This window comes from Echiichthys vipera, assembly GCF_963691815.1.
Source record: "Echiichthys vipera genome assembly, chromosome: Y".
In the NCBI taxonomy this organism is placed as follows: Eukaryota; Metazoa; Chordata; class Actinopteri; order Perciformes; family Trachinidae; genus Echiichthys; species Echiichthys vipera.
The window spans coordinates 5,511,984-5,527,750 of NC_139849.1; the positions used below are offsets into that span (position 1 = coordinate 5,511,984).

The 15,767-nt window shown below is 43.8% G+C and overlaps 1 pseudogene across 1 annotated transcript; it reads right to left on the reverse strand.

The window, feature by feature from the left end:
- Nucleotides 1-13,840: 13,840 nt before the first annotated feature.
- Nucleotides 13,841-14,728, reverse strand: LOC310966216 (putative nuclease HARBI1; annotated as a pseudogene). Its single transcript has one exon. The product of its transcript is annotated as a putative nuclease HARBI1 (transcript).
- Between the last annotated feature and the right edge of the window lie 1,039 nt (nucleotides 14,729-15,767).

The following is a 15,767-nucleotide window of genomic DNA, read 5'->3' on the forward strand; positions in this document are numbered from 1 at the left end:
ACGCAACTCGTTCTGATTCATTTGGCAAAAGGGGGATTCAAAGTCAGCAAAAACAAACTGCAGGTCTGTCGAAAGCAGGTTTCTTTTTTGGGAAGGGTAATTTCTCAGAAGGGGACTAGCCTCTCTCCACAGCATAAATCCACCATTTTGCATCATTCAAAACCCGTGTTAGTAAAAGACATGCTGTCGTTTTTAGGACTCACAGGCTATAGTAGGGCATATATTGCTGACTATGTTGGACTCACGACTCCCTTGCGCAACCTCGTGAAAGAACAGGGTATGCGGAATCTCTCAGCGTCTCTTGACTGGACCCAGGAGGCGGAAGAAGCTTTTATCAATCTTAAACAGGCACTTTCGTCCGCCGCTGAATTGGCCATTCCAGACTACTCGTTACCGTTCTGTCTCGATGTCACTGTCACAAAGGCCTGTGCCAACGGCATTTTGTTCCAGAGAAAAGGGGGAGATAGGATAGTATTAATGTATGTAAGCGTCATGTTAGACGAAATGGAAAAACAACATCATGACTGCACTCGACACGCAGCAGGTTTGGCTAAAATCATCCAGAAAACGGCCCATGTCGTCATGGGCCATTCATTACACGTTTTGACGTCACACAGTGTGGAAGCATATGTCAACTCACAAGCATTCACATTAACGGCGTTACGACAACGAAGACTGAGTCATATACTCGAAGCCCCGAATTTAACATTCACACATGAAGGAATAAATATGGCCGATCAAATGGGAACAGGAGAACCTCACACGTGCGCGGACATAATATATAGGGATGAAAAAGTGCGACCTGACTTGCAGGCACAAGCAATTGATGGCGCCAGAGACGGCTGTTGCTTTAGAGACGAGAAGGAGGGGTTAAAAGCTGCCTTCGCGGTGGTAGAGGATCTACAAGGACAGTTCGTCACACGAAGCGCGGAACGAATACAGGGACAGCAATCAGCCCAAAGAGAGGAGGTTCTGGCCCTTATAGCGGCCCTAAAAATAGGTGAAGGACAGAGAGTAAACATTTATTCAGACTCCGCGTATGCAACGGCGCGGTGCATGTAGAATTAAAACAATGGTTAAGGACAGGCTTTCTGACGACCAACAAAAAACCCATCAAACATGAAACTGAAATGAGAGAACTGGCGAATGCATTATTACTCCCAAACGAGGTAGCAGTAATAAAATGCAAAGGACATGACAAAGTCAACACACGAGTAAGACAAGGCAATGACGCAGCTGATCAAGCCGCAAAGAAGGCGGCAGGATACGTAACACAAGCAATAGTGGTGTGTTCAGAGGCAGAAGTGCTATCTGATCTGAGTGCACTCAAAAATGGACAAGCAGCAGCGTCTCCACAGGAGAAAACCATGTGGAAAGCTAGAGGGGCCACACAAACGGATGGTTTGTGGAGAGGCCCGGATGGGCGTCTCGTTTTGCCACCGGACGGTAGACAGACCGCCTTAGCTGAAGAACACGGTGTGGGACATGTGGGTGTGGCTCAGATGATGAGAAATCTGGAACATTGGTGGCATCCTTATCTGAAAGACATGGCCAAACACTTTGTGACCACATGCAAAATATGTACACAGTACAATGCCAGACCCACGGTGAAACCACATCCTGGACGATATCCTCTAGAACCCAGAGTCGGAAGAGAAATCATAATCGATTATACAGATATGGTTACCATGGTAAGAGGGTATAGGTATGTGTTGATGTGTGCGGATGCATATACAGGATGGCCAGAGGCATGGCCTTCAAAGAAGGAAGACAGTAAGACGGTAATTAAGTTTTTGATAAACCAGTACATCCCGAGACATGGGTTCCCGGAGAAAATCAGGTCAGATAACGGAACACATTTCAAGAATCAGGATTTGCAGAAGGTTGAATCAATGTTGGGTTTGAAACACAAGTTTGGTACAGTTTACCATCCCCAGTCACAAGGGAAAGTGGAAAGAATGAATCAGACTATAAAAAACAAATTGGCCAAAATCTGTGCACAGACCAAAATGAATTGGGTTGACGCCCTACCATTAGCCTTGATGTCTGTTAGGAGCTCTGTGAATCAGAGCACAGGTTTCACGCCTTTTGAGTTGCAAACGGGAAGGGCTCTGCCAGGGCCACAGTCTAGGCTGCCTGGTATGAAAAATGATGACCAATCACTAACCAACAGAGAGTATTTCCGTGAATTGCAAAGTCTCATTTCAGCATTCGCCAAACAGGTGACCGATCGACTCGGCAACGCGGAGGCCCAGCCAACGGCGGAGACAGACTGGGTGGTGCTGAAGGTTATCAAGCGGAAGTGGTCCGAAACTCGCTGGACAGGTCCATACCAGGTGGTGGAGCGAACGTCCCACGCCGTCCGACTGAAGGGGTAAGGCGACACTTGGTACCAGTGGAGCCAGTGTGCGGCAGCGGCAGAACCACAACGCTCCTTGAGTGAGGTGCATCAGGACCTGAAAGCATCGTGCACTGTACCGGCTGGTACAGAAGAAAAGACCGCCGACCAACAAGGGGCAGAATAATCCCCTGGTGGCACTGGAGGGAAGGTAGTATACCTGAGCTCGTTAAAACCAACACCCGAAGAAGACGACGTCTTTTTAATTTTTCCATCCGTAATATTTGCTATTTCCTTTGCTTTAGGTTTGCTAAAACTAATACTCACAGGCACCACTAGGTTTTAGTGCTAAATCATGCTACTATTTGGTAATAGAGGAGTGTTATTATCGTGTGGTGCTCTAACATGTATAATTGTACCCCTGATTTTTTGGTTATGCGAAGGTCAGCATGAACAGAGTAAGGCAGTGACACCCCTTAGCCCGCTCTCTTGTGAGAAACGAGGAACGCAAAAAAAGGATAAGTGCATACAGAAATATGAGGGAATTGAGTAAGATTACACCCTAAATTCAACCTTGGCGTTCCAATTTGACCTGTGTAGCGTAATTCCTTGTGGAGGCAAGCCAACTTCGCATAGAGGGTATGACGTATGTCTCTGCCAGCTGGGGTGGCCAGGGAGCCAGGTTTGGTGTCCTAGCTGGAACCATGTCTGGCAGGCCACCAATCGAGACTTTAACCCGCAAACGACGACCTCGGAGGGAAAGGTAAAAACGGCGGGGTACTTTCGTATACAGAGGGATTTTAGTGCACAAACAAACCCATTAACAATGAGTGTCCTACAATTAACAGCCAATCCGTATCCTAACCGCCCAAGTGGACATTGTTGGAACTATACCGAAAACTCCTTCTATTTCTTATTAGGGTTAGATATCACAGGAAAGGACCCCATGGGCCTAATAAAACTGAACTTACACCCGGCTCGTCCTCAAAACCTCACCGCATTAGCCACTGTGTCGGCTCCAGCCGCAGCGACTAAACCGGACCTGGGATCTACCTTTAAGGTCATAGACTACTCTCTATTGAAACCGGCAGATGTAGTACGGATGGCTACCGGGTACTCTGAAGAAAACTTGTGGGTATCCTGGGTAGCTCAGGTAGCGCGAGAACAGAGTGAAGGGGACTGTGTAGCATGTGCATCTGCTCGCCCCAGTTTAGTAACAGTGCCAGCGCCACTCTTTCCAAACGACACAGTAGGCTATAATTGCATGATGAGCTTGACTAACGGCATTGATACCAGTTGTTCCACTCTGGGACATCTGTTTCCCCCGATATCTAACAAAACCACAGTAGGTCCATTTACGCCCAATAAAAACAATGGTACTTACATATGTTACAAATGGTCTGACTATACCCCAAGATGTAATCTAGACAGGCACTCACACAACGTTGACGACGTCATGTGCTCCAGAAACGACACACCGGTTCATTTGATACGTCATTAAACAATCCTACGTATATTGATGCAGTTGGAGTACCACGCAGGGTCCCCAACCGATACAAATTAGCGGATCAAGTAGCGGCAGGTTTCGAAAACATCCCCCTTATCAGCGCTGTGTTCCCGATCCCGCCCAACAAAAATGTTGATCGCATCAATTATGTGCATTACAATGTCCTGCGACTAACCAATTTAACCAGGGACGCAGTCGAAGGTCTTTCGGCTCAATTAGCCCCGACTTCACTTATGGCAGTTCAAAATAGGATGGCCTTGGACATGGTTTTAGCCGAAAAAGGGGGTGTGTGTGCAATGTTTGGGGACATGTGTTGCACGTTCATTCCCAACAATACTGCGCCGGACGGTTCAGTGACCAAGGCCTTAGAAGGATTGCGAACCCTCTCTTAAACTATGCACATTCTGGATTGGATAACCCCTTGGATGAATGGTTCACCAGAGTATTTGGAAAATGGAAGACGATTGATTCTGTCATTGTTTCTGTCTATCGCTGTTTTCCTGGCCATACTGGTAACTTTTGGATGCTGTTGTGTACCATGTATCATATCTTTGATGGTTAGGCTAATCACCACCACCATTGAAGGTAAAGCTCCTGTCATGATGACCATGCCTCTACTGTTAGCTGAAGAACAGGAAAACCAGGAGAATGAAGATGGTGACTATGTACGGGATATTAGACTGGTCGATGTGTAGACCCACTACAGATGTGATTCCAACGCTTTTTCTTAAAATCCATGTACGGCCGAACTATAGCATACGGCCGAGCTATATCCATGCTTGCTATCAATGATTGTCCGCAATTGCGAACGCTTGATGTTGAGCTCTTTTGAGAGCTCAAAAGGGGGATTTGTGGAAGATAGTGAAATGAGCTGCTCGGTCATGTGGCTTTTGAAATGGCTAAACTGAAGTTGGTGCACAGTGGGGTCATGGTACATAAACCCCTGGAATGAGACTAGTCCTGGCTGGTTGAGCAGATAATAACTTGCATCACAGAGCCTCACAGAAAAGAGAGTTCAAATCTGTAGAGTGTGGAAGATAGAGATCTCGTGCTCACTCACACATCACCTCGTTATGACCCTAAAGAACAGAGGAATGCTCATTTTCTCAATTTAGGCACACACACACACACACACTCATTAACTAACAATTTCCTGTGGTGCAAACACAGACACATCTCTTCTTTATAGAAAGCCATATAGGGACATGCACTAATTTCCTTCACTCAGCTTTTAGTGTTATAATGTGTTGCCAGGCAGATTAATGCCCATTGCCGCCTTTTTTACCTTTAAGGCGTTACCATCAACAGAAGGGTAATTAAAGCCGCTACCCCTAGACAACAACAGACTCTTCTGAAGTATGACCTAGTGTGTGTTGTATCAGAACTTGTCTCCGCTTTGCAAAGTGCTCCAATCAAGATATTGGTGTGATCTCAAGCCATCGTCTCAAGATCTCTCCTTCTATCCTCCGATCAACGGACCCGGGGAGGTAACTGCAGGTTGATCTCAACACTCTTCACATTTAGCATTCCACCATGGAACCACTTTTCTTACTAGTATTGAACTAGTTTTCCTGAACTTTTGGTATTGAAGCAATTGCAGCCATATAAATACTGTGTCGTAACTCACTTTCATTTCTTTCAACATCATTTGTTTCTTGGATTGAACTAATGTACAAATCACTTTCTTCCTTAAAACTCTTCCACTCTGCTTTTTTGAAAATCCACCTTCCATGGCTATCTTCTGAGCTCAACCTTACATCAACATCCAGTTTACATATAATTGGGTAGTGATCACTTCCAATAGTGCCTTCTCCATGCACTTCCCATTCACATTTTGGAGCCATTCTACTGGACAGAATTGTGAGGTCTAGTACGGACTCTTTTCCAGTTCTTATATTAATCCTAGTCCTTCTACCATCATTCAAACAAACTAAGTTCCTATCATTCATTAATTCTTCAATTACCTGCCTATTGTTGTCTGTCTTTTCCACTCCCCACAGTGTATTATGGGCATTAAAATCTCCACACCATACAACATTATCTCTATCCTGACCTTCTATTTTCAATTTCAATTCAATTCAATTCAATTTTATTTATAGTGTCAAATCATAACAAAAGTTATCTCAGGACACTTTACAGAGTAGGTAAAGACCACACTCAATGACTTATTTATGATTTACATAGACCCAACAATTCCTCTGTAGAGTACAGTGGCAACGAAAACCTTCCCTATAACAGGCAGGAACGTCAGACGGACCCAGCTCTGTGGAGGACGGCCATCTGTCTTGACCGGTTCGGGAGGAAGAAAAGGAGAGAGAAAGAGAGAAAAGACACACAGATGGACAGAGAGAGACAGACAGACACACTTCCAGAGATGCAAGCAAAGCCTAACAGTAACTATAATATTTATAGTAATGTGAATATGACGTATATGTTAAGGCAGTTAATACAACAGAATAGTAGAAACAAGCACAGCTAAGGTGACAGAATATGAAAATGATAATAATTATGGTGGCAAACATGATCAATGATGAGTAGTGGCAATAGCAGCTACGATACAGCTACAAATTTTATAGTTTATTAAACTAGTGATAGTATATATGAGTAACAGTGACAATAGCAGCAGGAAGCGTCATGTAGGACCACGGCAGCAAGCACCACCACGATCAGCAGAGACCTGCGAGACGACAAAGCACAAACAGCTCAGCTATTTCCTCTAGTTCATTTAATGCTAGCTGTTTACAAGCGTTATAATAATTAATCACTACTATTTTCTTTTTATCTGCCCATACTTCCACTACCACATATTCTACCACTTCCTTGTTCTCTGTCTTGTCTAATGATAGTAGAGTCAGATAAAACAAAATCAAATCTAGGTTTTAACCATGTCTCTTGAACACACATTATTTCTGGTTTTATACTCCTACTATCTATAAACTTTTTAAAATCTCGACCATTTGCCAACAGACTCCTTGCATTCCATTGTAAAATGAACATAATACATATCATCCTTTCCCTACTTCCTGGTTTGAGTGCACAGCAAGACAGTCCCTTATTTCTTCCCATTTTAGGTCTACCACGCCCAAATGTTGAATTGCTGCCTTTGTAATGATTTGAATCCATTCAGTTTTAGATTTAACCTCAGCTGTTGCATTAATTACCCCAGCAATAAAGATAACCAAGTCCCTCTTTTCCTCCCTCTCCTTTTTCTCCTCTCTGAAATGTTCTTGCCTCTGTATCGACACATTTCCTGTCGGTATTTCCCCTTTAACATTTCCTTCATTATCCTTCTTTGTTTGTTCCACTCTTTTAACTGCTTCTGCATAAGGAACTCTATCCTTCCTTTTCACACTCTGAATCTCAGTCTCCTTTCTCATTACTTCGCACCCCCAGTAGGCCGCACTGTGTCTCCCTCCACAATTACAGCATTTAGGTCTTACCCCCTCTCCACATTCTCCATAGTCATGCTCCCCACCACATTTCGCACATCTTTTTGTCCCTTTACACAGTTTAGCTACATGACAAAACTTCTGGCACTCCAAGCATCTTATTGGCTTATGAGTGAACTCTCTTACCCCGTATCCCATAAATCCAAAGTATAGCTCTGCGGGCAACTCAACTTTTTGTCAATTTTATTGGATCCAAACTCTTCACTCCTGGCTCTTCAAACCTCACTACGACATTCCATTTCTCCTCACTCTCTTTCACTTCCCTAGTGCCAGTGCCAATCGTCTTGTTCCACTTCATCCATACTGCACCAACTATCCTCCTGATTCTCTCCCGTGGTAGAGAATATGTCCAAGTGTATCGTATACCGGACCTATACAGGTCGTCGGCCGATACTCCTGCAAAATACTCTCTCCACTTAATCTATTCTACTTCTACCAATCCTTTAAAAAAATTATTGCGACTTTCATTTTTACAAAACAAAGCAAAGCAATGCAAACTTTCTCTATTCGCTGAACTCAAAAGCATACCGCCAACGAGTCTGTTTGTAACAACAAGACCGTTTTCTAACCAGACGCTTTCGTTTCCTCCCATTTGCTCCTCTATGGCTGGCCTTGCCCTCCTTCCGCTGTCAGCAGATCGACACAGCAAACTGATCAGCTCACCCTCTTATGACTCAAAATCAAAACTATAGATATAAAAGATACCTTAATAAGCTATCCAAATGTGTCCCAATTAACTTACTGTTGCCGTGTCTATGCGTGACATCAGCTGACAGGAAGTTAACAACGACCAAGGCTGTCGATACATTGGATTATCAATTTATTAATTCGACAAGGAACATTTCTCATCAATAAAGTTAATGTTTTTAAATATCTGCCAACCTTTTAATCTTTTCAAAATTTAATTTATTTATTTTATTTTTGATTTATTTTCAGTCTATCCAAATTATTAAGAAAAGTATTTATACAGCTGATATAGGCCGACTACAAGATTTTTTTCAAAGAACTGTGATTCTATAGCCTATCTTTCACTTATTTTTTAATTTACTTTGAATTTTTTTATATATAGTCTGCAGACTCTCTCACCCTATCACCCTCTAGACCAGGGATGTCAAAGTCAAATACATCAGAGGGCCAAAAAAACAAATTTGCTACAAGCCGAGGGCCGGACTGGTTCAATGTTTATTAAAACATATTAAAATGATTGCATATAACCTATTGAACCAAGACCTAACACAGTGTACCGTATTATATATAATAATTAAATAAATAATCCAATATTTTTGTATGGCTCCAGCAGTAATTTCGGGTAAAAACATTTTTCAACAGGCTCACAGACAAAAACAAACTTCCTTCAAAGAGAAAACACATGTCCTGTACATTAAATGAATAAAGCAATATTTTCTTATGACCTTAGTTATTTCAAGGAAAACATTTTCAACAGGCAAACAGCAAAAAAGAAAATGTCCTTCAAAAATAAAATGTGTTCCTTAATATCAAGATAAAGACACACAGCTTTGCCTTTTACCTCCGTGAACATGTGCTCTGCCTCCCACCTAGCTTAAAACACCCTGTTCTCATCGTCCACCTTCCGTTTAGCCATTATTGGGGGGGGTGCTGAACGTTGACATCTGCCCTGAATGCTTAAGAATATTGAAGACGGGGCGGCCCACTTGCAGCGCTACAGTGAGTTCGCGGGCTAACGTTGCATTGTGGGTAATGTAGTTTTTTGCGTGAAAAACACCAGCAGGGGGCTGTGGCGTGCGGGCCAGTTCTAATACTAATCAAATATCATCCCGGGGGCCAAGATAATTCATTGGCGGGCCGAATCTGGCCCACGGGCCTTGACTTTGACACCAATGCTCTAGACCAACATTTGAGTCTCCGACTGAATTTGATACCCTCCCCCAGGGGCGGAGTGGGACATAAAAATCCACCAGGACAATTCTGACTGCACCGGCCCACAACGGGCCCAACCCATCCCCTCCACCAGGACAGGGGGGTGTCTCTGTGTGTGTGTTAGTTTAAAACTTGCGGTGCAGACCGTGATTTGAAGACACCGCCCCACTGAGGAGGAACTATGAAGAACTCAGCTCAAATGTTTTGCTAATTCTCAACAATGTCAAAGCTTGAGCTAACCGTTTTCCTGTCCACTCACCTGCAGCACTAGTTGACGCCTGGTAGTTTCGGAATAAATCTGTGATTTTTGACCATTTTGATGCACTCTTCTTCTTCATTCTAGCCTTTTCAGCCCCTCCTTTCTCCTTTCTCTTCTTGCCCTCCACCAGGTGTAACTGAGCAAATCAAACACACAAATCCAATTCCTTTTCCACTGTAAGAAAATCCTCTACTCCAACCATGCCCCTTTCTCTCTGTCTGACAGCTGCTCATTCATCCCAATTCTTTCATTGGATAAACGCGGAGCGATCATTGGAGCGATACGCAGTTCCCATTTCCCATGAGGCTTTGCTCCGACCATTCTACATTAATTTATGAACAAAAAAACAAATTCAATCGTTGGCCATTTTATATTTGTGGTCATGAAAGTTATGTAACGTTTGAATGAAAAAAATTAGATCAAGATAGGAGGCTAAACAAAAATCAGTAGGCTGGATTAATGAGAGTGAGTGTGACACTGTAGCAACCACGAGTGAGATGTAGAGACACAACAAGTGTTCTATATAGTGGCTAGACTCTCTTTATTTCTACGGTTTTTATAGAGATTTCTGAGGTTTTCACAGGAACGTACTTGATTCTGAAGAGTTTTAACTCAATGAGGGGTTAAAATCTCCATGTTGTTCCAATGGCCACTCCGCCCCTGCCCTCCCCATATCAATATGTAAGTGGCTAAACAACAACAGAGTGACAGATAAGACAGGATCAATATGTTAGCAGTGTAAGAAGAGAGTGCCGTCACTGCAGTAACACAAACACGTAACACGTGAGCTCCCGCAGCTTCTTTAATACCATGCTACAAGTTATAATCACAGTGTCAGGACTGAACAAGAGGTCCTGGCCGCAGACCTCCACTGTGAGGCTCCACTGTCAGGACAGGAAATGCAGGGAATACATTTCAAAATAAAACCACGAATGCACTTCCAGTTTCATCGTTTTCCTCACAAATGCATCAATTAGTAAACAATATGACATACAATCTATCAATTCCTTGTCTATAGTTTATAATTTTTTTGTTTCTATGGTAAACTTTTTGTTTGTCGTTTTTGTTCTGTTTTTTTCTTTTTTACGTTTGCGCATGAGCCCTAACGTGGGCATTTTGATTTATTCTGTCCAAATCTCAGACAAAAAGCCATCCATAACCTGTAATCATCAGGATTAAAGTTTTTGATTTGGACAACTGAAGCATTAGCCTGTCTTTTTCAAAACACTTCTCATTAATGATTGCCATATAGACTAATATACACTGCACTGCATAATTTTACAACTTAGTCGTTACGAAAAACAAATGGTGGGTGACATGACTCAGGGCTCAATTGTCTATTTGTAGCCTACAAGAAGCCTAAAAGAGTTCAAATAACTGATCATGAAAACAATGGAGGGCAGGAATAACATGTGCACACATTTTCTCTTAAGCTAATACTTATATTCATAAGCCAACATCTCATAAGATGTCATAGGCCTATACATTTGGTTGGGTACTATACAGAGTACTTCGCTGCCTTTTCATTATCATTTAATTTTGACTTTATTTGACATTATCTTTTCTCTATATATATATTTTTTTTTTTTTAATTAGCTTTTCTGTTGTATTATTCTGTATTTTTATTCTTAACCACCATAACTTTCATGTTTGGTTCTAGGTCTATGCTAATTATGTTCTTGTGCTGCTGGAACACCTAAGTACCACTAAATACTACCCTAACTCTTGATATCTACAGTTTAATCCAAGTAAAATTATTAAGTGATCAATGAGAAAAGCATAAAAAACACCAAGTCACAAAATTATCAAATATTCTGTAGCCCTTTATGATCAAACAAACATACTCATCTTGGTGTCATTCACAATATACCAAATAATGTCTTTGGTCCATAATTTCCTCACAGAATTTCCACATGTCCTCTGTTTTATAAAAAGTGACTACAGGATTGCTTCCTTTTGGTGTTCATCCACTTCTTCTTTCCACATCCTCCCATATTGTTGTGCAGCCTCTGCCTGTTCCTCCTCCCTATGCACAGCACATCAGATGGGTCCACTTCTGCAGAGAACAGTGCTTTGTTGGCCTCAATCCACTCTGCTGCATGTCTGCAATCATGAAGAATGTGATCTTCAACCTCCTGTGGAAAAGACTGAAGGAAAGAGGTCTGTACCGTAGCTGCTGCACCAACACTATCTGACCAATAGAAACTGTGAAAAAGCTTACCCCTTCCAATGGTGTGTCCACATCTGCAGGTCTGACTAAGACCTCTGCCCGCAGCTCTTCTTCCTGAAAATATAGATAGGCAAAATTATCAGTTGTAATAATTAAAAACACAAGCTCCATAAATAAGAAAAGGAAAATATCCCATCAGTGCCCTCCTCTAATATGTCTACCTGGACATATTAAAGAGCTCAACAAATGTTAATTTTCCAATCCAATCATGCATTATCTAGGCACTTTATTTTTAAATTGCATTCAGCAGGTCTGACTTTACTTTTTTTAATAAGCATAAGTAATTTAGTATGTTTTGTTAGTAGCAACATATACTCAAGTATCAAAAATAAAAGTACTGATGGTGTCACAGTTTGCTCGGCTCCTCCCCTGCTCTGCTGCTCAGCCACATCCCTGATCAGTCTACAGCTTTCACCTGCTGCTCTCACCTGCTCACCATCTCCAATCAAGCCTATAAATATGCAGCCTCAAACCACTCACTCTTTGCCTGATTGTCTTCGCTCTCATGCCTGATTCTCCTGCACTTGTTCCCGGATTGCTTACCTGGTATCGACCCGACTTGCCTCTGACCTTTGCCTCTCGTCTAAGCCCCGGTAAATCCACCAGCATTCTGTCCCTGACCACAACTATTGCCTGCCTGTTTTCTGTTCCTCGTCTGCCTGTGGCTGGTTGGCGCCTGGCCTGTTTCTGCTCCACCAAGAGACCCACCTGGCTTCAGCTTCACCTCACCAGCTCACATTCTCTGGTGAAATCATATCAAGCTCTGGATTCAGTTCTCTGTTGCCCTCCCCTGGTCAGCCGTGTACCTGCTTTTACCTTCTGAATAAAGACTGTTTTAAAACGTATACCTGGTTCATCTGTGCTGCAATTGGGTTCACTCCATATCGGTTACAGTACAATCTGGCCAGCTATGAACCCAGCAGACAATCCCACACCACTTAGTCGCCTGGAGACAATTGAGGGTGTCCTGCAGCAGCATCAGGGCATGATGACTGCGTCTGCTGCTGAAGCCAGGCAAGCTGCTGAGACTCATGGACGAGCGCTAGCGGCGTTAGCTGGACAGATGCAACAGCTAGCAGCCCGCTTCTCCCAGCTCTCATCTGCCGTGTCTGTCCCCTCTTCTGGAGAACCAGCTTCTGCTCCTGCACATGTACCAGCCTCTTCACTTCCCAGAGATGCCCCTGAGCCCCGGGTGGGATATCTGGAGCGTTACGACGGTGATCGAGAGACTTGTGGCCCCTTCCTCACCAACTGCTCTCTTCTGTTCGCACTGCAGCCCCGCACCTTTGCCACAGAACCGGCAAAGGTAGCATCTGTCATCAACCACCTGACAGGCAGAGCTCGACTGTGGGGAACAGCTGAGTGGGAGAGACGGTCTGCAGCCTGTGCTTCCTTTGACCTGTTTGCTGCTGAGCTTCGCAAAGATTTTGGGTTCGAGAATTGTGGATCAGAGTCAACAAGCGGACTGATAGGACTGAAGCAAGGTGAGCAAACGCTGGCAGATTAATCTATCGATTTCCGCACCAGAACCAGTTGGAACAATTCTGCTCTCTGTGATGCCTTCCTCCACGGTTTGGCTGACTATATTAAAGATGAACTGGTCTCACATGACACCCCCATCACCTTGGACGGGGTGATTGATTTGGCCATCCGCATTTCTTACGCATTCAGACCCGTCCACGAGAGAAGGGTCAAGGGGGGGCCCAACGCTCTTTTCCACCTCACTCCTGTGGGGGCGCTGCAGCAGCAAACTCCACCTCACTGCATCATCAGGTTGAGGATCCTGAACCCATGCAGTTAGGTCGCACCTCCCTCTCCCCAGAAGAGAGTGAGCGCCGCCGCAATGCTAATCTTTGCCTCTATTGTTGGGCAGCAGGACACTTCATCTCCAACTGTCCAGCAAAAGCTAGAGCTCACCAGTTAGTTGGGGTGATCCTGGTGAGCTCAACTAACCTGTCACCACCCCAAAGCCAGAGACCTCTGGTTCAAGGCTGCCTTCTCCTTCCAGATGGCCCCCACACCTTGGCCATCTTCATTGACTCTGGGGCTGATGCCTGTATCATTAATGTGGAGGTGGTCCTTCAGCTGGGTCTCAAGCGGGTTCCTTTGCCTCATCCGGTTCCTGCTAGAGCCTTAGATGGACACATCTTGGGCACTGTCACGCATCATAAACATCATCAGGGAGAGGGACATTGTGCCTGGTAGCGATGTTGTGCAGGACAATACCTGCAAGTATTATGTTGCATGCTCCCTGTGGCTCCACTCGCAAGTAGTTAAGGCACGCAAAGTGTCTCTTCAGAACTCCATTCAAACGCTCAATTGCACATCTGGTTTTGCAATGAGCAGTGTTGAAGCGTGTCTGTGCAGGTGTGGTTGCTGCAAGAAAAGGAGTCATCAGCCAGGGTAGAAGTGGATAGGCAGTGTCTCCTAATAGTATGCCATCCGGTCGGTTGTTTTGGATGAACAGACTCAGGCCACGACACAGTTTGTGATGATGAGGTCAGCGTCGCCCACAAGTTGGATGTTGATGCTGCGCCTCCCCTTTCGGTTGATGTACTCCCAGTCCCTCTCATGAGGTGCTTGGATATTCAATTGAGTGCAGTCAATAACCCCAATAGTATTGGGCATTTTCCCCAAAAGAAAAAACTTGTGCTTGGTCTGGGCAATCTGGTCATCCTTTGGAAGAGAAACAAACTGATTGACCAGGCTGGCCAATGTAATGGACACAGCTTTCATTACATCACTCACAGTTGATTTGTCCACTCCTATATTGTCACGAACAACTTGGTAGAAAGTCCCAGATGCATAAAAGCGCAGGCCAATGAGGACCTGTTCTTCCATAGACAGACTGTGACTCCTTCGGGTTCTCCGTTGAAGCTTTGGCCTGACAAGGTCAGTAATGTCTGATATCAACATTCCCAAAGCGAAAGCGAGCATACAGTTCTTCATCGGCGTGTTGCTCCAGTGGTTTTGCACACTCAACATATACCCTTCGACGGTATCCTCTTCCACCAAAATGGTGATAGCGATGGACAATACCTGCCATTTCAGTGCCTCTCTCTCTGTTTAAGGCTGAATATAAGATGGCTGTCAAATACCCACCCACTCATTAGCTGATGTGCTTTGGCTTGTGTTAAATTAAATCAATCAAGCCCAAGGCCTATAAATACTATGTTCACTACGACAAATGAGGGGCAACCATGGACTCAAAAGGACCTAATTTCACCGTTGCAGAAACCCATGCACTGCTGGAGGGTGTTAAGTGCCATTATACCTCAATAGTAGGAAGCTCTGTTGCAAGTGGAATGGTGACTAACAAAAATAAGAAAGACATTTGGGTTGAAATTACCCAGCATGTTAATGCAATGGGGTCTGGCCAGAAGAGGACCTTGGAGCAGGTGAAATCCAGATGGAAGAATCGGAGGGCCAGAGCAACAAAGGACCTTGCCGGAAGCAAAAAACACCCAAACGGGCAACAAACCCTTTAAGAGAGGTAAATACATCTGCATGGGATTCAAGGTGTTGTAGAGGAAAGTGAGCCAGTTCCTCCAAATGAAGAGGAAACATTCATTCTGGATCTCAGCATTATTTCTGAAGAACAACCTGGATCCTCACTGGTAGAGCCAGCAGTCACAGGAGCTGAGAAAAGAGGCTTGAAGCGTCCTTTGCAAAATAAAAAATGATGCCTATCAATCATTTCTTAAACGAGAAACTGAAAGAGCAGAAGCACAGATGCTCCTAGCAGAGGAACAAATCAAGCTGACCAAACTGCAGCACACCAAAGTGAAACTTCAGATCTGCCTCCTAAAAGCAGGGCTTAAAAATGCTGATCTCTCCTCCTCAAATGACGAAGAACCCTGAACATTCTTTATTTTGTAACTATTGGACATTTAGCCTTTTTTTTTTTCATTTAAGACGTTTTCAAAATTTCACAATTAATTTGCATATTTGTTTTGTATTTGTTGTGGCTCAGATGAGGGGTCATAAAAGAAATTATGAATGGAAGTGGATTTTTGTTACATTTGTATGTCTCAAAATGAAAAACACTTACAGTGACCCGTGGTTGGCTCTTCTACCTGTTGTTC